Genomic DNA, 6,000 nt, shown 5'->3' with positions numbered 1-6,000 from the left:
TGACTTTCTCTCCTCACTCTCATAAACCTCCAAACGGTCTCCAAACTCTCACTAACAACTCTCCAGTCTGGGGGGTTTATATCGCTGTCATAGCTCGCGGCAAAGTTCGAACCACTTCATGAACCAGTCACGTGGTACAGCCGGGCAGCGAGGCTTCGGACGTCATCATTTTCAGCTCCTCCCATAAATGAAGCAAGCCTCGATACGCGCATCGCGGAAACGCCCCCTCCATTACTCGACACAAGCTTCGAAGCCTCGATACAGAACGTCCCATCACTACCGTATGCTTTTCATAAAAGTTTCACACAAGACAGATACAAACTTTATAAGATTTATATATATATTTTCCATATGGGATGAGCCTTTCTTCTTTAGAGGTACATAGATCTGACAGTCATCAGCAGTGTTGGTCAAGTAACTTGAAAAAAGTAATCAATAACTAACTACTGATTATTTCCCCCAAAAAGTAATCTCGTTACTTTACTGATTACTTATTTTAAAAAGTAATTAATTACTTTGTTACTTAGTTACTTTTTAAAAACATGATTTACAACCTGAAGAGGTGATAGAGCGATAGATCTTTCAGCCCAATTCTACTTTTTCTACATAATCCATCATACAAAATGTAATCAAATGGAAAAGTCTCTTTTTAAACTTGTTTTATTAGTTTTAATCTTTTAACTTTATGCATCAAGCAAAGATTTAATTATATGCAACATTCTCTGACTGGAAGAAATTTGTTTAATATTTAAACCTATTTTCTGCACATTCCAGCACATAAAATATATATATTTTTTGTGTTTACACTCACTCTTTCAAATAGATGCAAGTAAAACACAGCAGAAAATAAATAAAGTCAAAGACTAGCGGTCCTGTTGCTCTATTTTCACCTGTAAAGCAGGAGTGGGTAGGCGGATGTTTGCCCTAGTGCAGGTGTGCCGCAGCGGTCAGTTCAAGAATCCGCGAGTTTCTCTGTGAATCTCCCATTCCGTCGTAGCGCACTCGGTGCTTGCTTGGAAGTTTAGGGGTTTTTTTAGCTGTAAAAAGAAGTTTTCTTCCCACGCACAACGGACACTAATGTTTTTGTCACTTTTTATGGAATCAAACTCAAAGTAAGGTCAGTACTTCCACGCTTTAAACGCTGCACGCTCATACTCTCTCCCGCACTCGATATATCATCCATTGTTCTCCAAAAGTTGATTCTGTTCATCTGGACATAGCGTTTTGTGGGAGAAACGTTTCGTCACTCATCCAAGTGACTTCTTCAGTCTCAGCTGACTGCAGGTTTCCCCAATCTGTTCCCAAGCGCCGTGGACCTCTATGTGAACCAGCAGTTGTGCGGGCTGTACAACATTATATAGTTAGCCAAAACATAGCAGCTATCTTCCTCCCACATGGACATGGCAGTCTTGGTGTCTGCTCCGAAGCATCCTCATATCTCCGTGACCTGTTCTGGTGTCTGCTCCCTACTCTGTAAGAGACAGAAAAGAAAAAAGGTCAGGATAATCTAATGCTATTATCCATTGTTCTTCTAGTGATTCAAAGTTGGTTTAGAGTATCATGTTCGGAACTCTTTTACCCAGGGACCTATTTTACTTATTATCTATGTGTGCAAGTGTGTTTGCAATTACCCCTCTGCACTCTAGGTCATGTCTTACAATATATCAGTCTGGACAGTCACTCCGAACAAAGCGTCTGACCTTCAAAAGACTGAGTGCCAACTCGAATGAGCACATTTGCAATGTGTGTATCAAAATAATTATAACTGCTTATTTTAGTAAGAGAAATCAAACATTTTCAATCCCAACACTCCCTCCTTTCACACGTTTTAACGTGTGTTTCGTTCAGCCTGCTGTCCCACAAGTTCCCCTCCAGTGTGACACTCAGCCTTTCAGCTTTTCCCTCTTAACTGGGGTGGGGTCTTTTAGTCGAGTCAGTGCTAAATCAGCTGTCGTCCCCATTCAGTTGGTCAGATACTGGGTCTTCCAGACCATCAGCCTGCCTCCTCATGGAAACGCACTGATTCATCACCAAGCCCAACCGACACTGGCATCTGATAGGGTGGCACTGCATGTTCTTCCCTTAGTGTCGCTGTTTTCAGTCTGTTAATTAGAGTTCTCAAACTTGGGATAGACAATATCCACACGAGTCAATACAGCTGTGAACATGGCCAATTATCAGTCAAGTACCAATTAATCATAAAATGATAACTTTTATTTTCTGAATGTTTCAGTCACCCAGAGGATCTTCAATCCCAGAAAATTCCTTCTCCTCATTTGATAATGTCTGTCGTCTTTCCATGCCCTGGTAACTGGCCCATCTGGAGCTGTATCACTTGAAATATACGTACAACAGCCAAACCACACCTTGGTCACACCAACCCCTTTTCCACCCTGAGGATGTCCAATGCTATCCTACTCTGGACTGTTAAAAGTGACTTTAACACCGACTGATCTGTCAGTAATGTTTATTGCATTCCCTGGTCAGGTTAGCCAATCTCTGCACATTGTAATGAACATAATCAACTTGGTCAACATTTTATTGGATGTTATTTCAAACACAACAACAATTAATGAATAACAGAAACTGATGGAGCTGAACATTTATTTATCTGAAATTAAGTCAATCTTGTGTACGGGTTGAATTAAAGTGTGACTCAAAATCTTGGGGTGTGATAAAAAGTGCCTTGAGGCGACTTTTGATGTGATTTGGCACTATATAAATAAAATTGAAGTGAATTGTTAATGACAATCAAGACGAACATCTTTTACTTGCTAGCAAGGGATGCCCGCTTGGTGTCTCAGGAAAGCACTCTGAATCCAACCACAGACGACCTCAACTCTGGCCTCCGCTTGCCGCCTTTCATTGAAAATAGTTACAACACACTTAAGCACCTCCCATTGTAAAACCCCCTATGGCTACAAAAGACAAGGCAATATGTGTGTATGTGTGTGCAGGTGTATGTATGTGCGACAATGTGTGTGTGTGGGTGTGTGCATGTATGAGTTTGAGTGTATGTTTGTTTTTGTGGGTGTGTTTCTGTGATCTCCTTCCCACAAAAGGATCATAAAAGCAGGAAGTTTACTAAGCAACAAACAGAACCCTCACATAGATATCCCTAATAAAACACTGCAGCCTCCCCCACCAACAAACTGGCTGGAGAGGTGGTCAGAGACAAAGGAATGCCTTTGATCAGGCTGCTTGAACTAAGACTTACAAATTTAAGTAACACAATAACAACATTTAACAATTTGACTCCAACAGGAAACATATTCAAGAAACTTAGAGAAGTCCAGATGCTTTTCTTTCCAGGCTCCTTAGATGGAAGGATTTTGACAAGCACAGAAGAGTTTAAGAAAAATGAAATTGATTAATAAATCTTCTTAATAGAGTCTGTTTATTCTTTAGGCTGGAAGTGAGCGGCTGTGAAATTAGACAATCTAGCCTTCGTTATATCCTCGCCCTTACTTCTGCGTTTTTCTGGTCGCTAGCACCAGAGCATGATCCGCAATGAATCCTGGCATATGGTAGGCCACGAAGCATACACCCGACCCATCCTTCAAATCTAGGGAAAAGGAGGACGCATTTGTTGCCGCATTTGGAGGACTCTTCGATTATCTCAGGACAAATTTTGGATCACTCGTGTTTGAAGACAAATCCACATCATTATAGATTATTGATTGGCTGGAATCAAACAGACTGATGAACATTAATTTATGTGGCAGTTCCAACTGCTGCTCACAAATTTGATAACAAGGAGAAGTCAGTTCCACACTGACAGGCGAAGACGAGGAAGACACTCATCTTTGCACGTTGGCCTCGTCAGTTATGTGACCACATTTCTGTTTGGACTCAAACTGATACGAGCAGGGCAGGTGTCACACAGCATTATTGTTCAGGTGTGATAAGATAAGATAGAACTTTATTAATCCCTCGGGTGGGTTCCTCTGGGAAATTCGATAAAGTGAGTCAGACTCTTTGTACTTGTGCAGTCCTATTTAATAATATGTTATTAGTGTTGATGATTCACAAAGAATAGGAACTCTGCTGCATGCAGTAACTGGTTTTTCTAGTTTGGTGGTTCCATGGATGATCATTAAAACCTCATTAAAAACACCTCTGATTTGCATGAACATTATGTGAAACAGAGCAGAGAGCTGATGCTGACTCTCTGCATAAAAGCACAAATATTCCTTCATGTCTGTGGGATTCATTTTATTCTGTAGTGTGAGAAACTTTGTGATGTCTGAATTATGCTCTGTCATTAAAGTCTAGACTATTCATTTTTAGAGGTAGGACTCACAAGACACCCCATAATACAGTAGCATCACTATTCCTCATTTATTGGATTTTTTTTTAACATTTTGCAGTTGAGTATTACAGTAATATGTTTTCATGTTTTTACAGTGCCATGATCTCTTCAATAAAATTGAAGTGAATTGATTTGAATTGGTAGTCTTTATGCAGCTCTGTTAAATAACATGTCGTTACTGTTGATGCTTCACAAAGAAGGAATGCTGCAAACTGAAACTGTGCTGCATGCAGTTACTAGTTGTTCTAGTTTGGTGATTGAAACGTCCATGGAAGAATGTTTAACTGGCTGAAAACACCCAACATAATTAAAAACAGCTCTGATTCTCACACAGTAAACCAGAATATGTTGGCAAACCATAAAAAGAATTAAGGCTACCGATTGCTTCAAGTTTTTTTTAAACTGATGAACTTAAAAGTTGGAGCTCTTTAAAGGTCAGACACTTTGATTGCATTTGACATGTGGCTGAAATAAAAGTTAAAGGTTTAATAAATAAATTAAAAATGTTTAGCAACTAGCACATAGCCTCTGGGATCGCTGCGACACACAAACCCTTCCACCATGATATGGTAAGGATTTGCGCAGGAGACAAAACTTGACTTTTATTATTATTATTAATAATAATAATAATAATAATAATAACAATAAACAAATACAGTCAGTAAAGTGACAAGGATCAGGATCCATTAAAAATGTCATACTGATGTGATTTTGCTTCATGAATAATTTTTCTTTTTTATCTTTGATAAAATTGCTGTCATTGCATAGTCTGATTATGAAGTAATAAATATATTAATTAGATGATATTTTTAAGCAGCAGGTTGTAAATAAGTTAAAATGACAGCTGTTTGTCCATTCATTATGTGTGCATGACAAACTGTGGTCTGTAGTGAACATGGAAGTGTCAAGTCTGTAGTCATGAGGCAGAATGCAGTCGCATCTGAAAACAGAGGCACACATGGAGACATTAAATGCAAATTTAAAGCAATGAACCACGAAGAAAGGAGACAAATGTTCTAGTGTTCATTCAAATCACAGGTGCCGAACTCCAGGCCTTGAGGCCCGGTGTCCTGCAGGTGTCCTTAATCGAACACAGCTCATTTAAATGGCTAAATTACCTCCTTGACGTGTCTTTAAGTTCTCCAGAAGCCTGGTAATGAACTAATCATTTGATTCAGGTGTGTTGACCCAGGGTGATATTTAAAACCTGCAGGACACCGGGCCTCGAGCCTCTAGTTTGACACCCCTGAGTTAAATGAACTCGATTGTTCATGTCAAGCCCCTCCCACCTGTCCCGCCTCGTTCCAGGAAGCAGCTCACCTGTGCATCTATGTTTAGTATCCAGATGTAGAGTGTAGCTTGTTGTTCGTGTCTGTGGTTGAAGAAAATGTAAGTTTGTTTTGTTTCATCCTTTAACAGTTTCTCTTTAGGAACTTTACTGTTTGTTCAGCTCATGTTTGATTTCTTCACATAACAAACTGTGTGTTATTATTTCCGGTCTCTCCATTAAAGTCATTCTGTAATGTTTTCCTGGCTAACATCAGCTTTGTGCAGCTTAGTTCAGCATTAGTTCTTCACCTGTGATGCAGAAGTAGAGTAAGTTGATGGTCAGCAGCTGAACTCAGAGTCGTTGTTACTGTGGATCCACTTATTGATGACTGAAGGCAGCTTTTCCTGCCTCCATCAGT

General features: G+C 39.7%; 3 protein-coding genes across 4 annotated transcripts in view; all 3 read left to right on the top strand.

The window, feature by feature from the left end:
* LOC309703691 (protein NLRC3-like) overlaps positions 1–6,000 on the top strand; it is a 169,816-nt gene that overhangs the window by 65,375 nt on the left and 98,441 nt on the right. The gene's annotated exons all lie outside the window — the stretch shown is intronic.
* LOC309703474 (NACHT, LRR and PYD domains-containing protein 3-like) overlaps positions 1–6,000 on the top strand; it is a 143,609-nt gene that overhangs the window by 65,359 nt on the left and 72,250 nt on the right. The window lies entirely within an intron of this gene.
* The window catches only part of LOC309703520 (cytidine monophosphate-N-acetylneuraminic acid hydroxylase-like), a 45,609-nt gene continuing 45,182 nt past the window's right edge, over positions 5,574–6,000 (top strand). The window contains exon 1 of the mRNA XM_082528419.1: positions 5,574–5,701. The gene's annotated coding sequence lies outside the window, so the exon portion shown is untranslated. The remainder of the gene's footprint in view (positions 5,702–6,000) is intronic.

This window comes from Aulonocara stuartgranti (genome assembly GCF_965226115.1).
Source record: "Aulonocara stuartgranti genome assembly, chromosome: 3".
In the NCBI taxonomy this organism is placed as follows: Eukaryota; Metazoa; Chordata; class Actinopteri; order Cichliformes; family Cichlidae; genus Aulonocara; species Aulonocara stuartgranti.
This window is presented reverse-complemented; position numbering and strand designations above follow the sequence as displayed.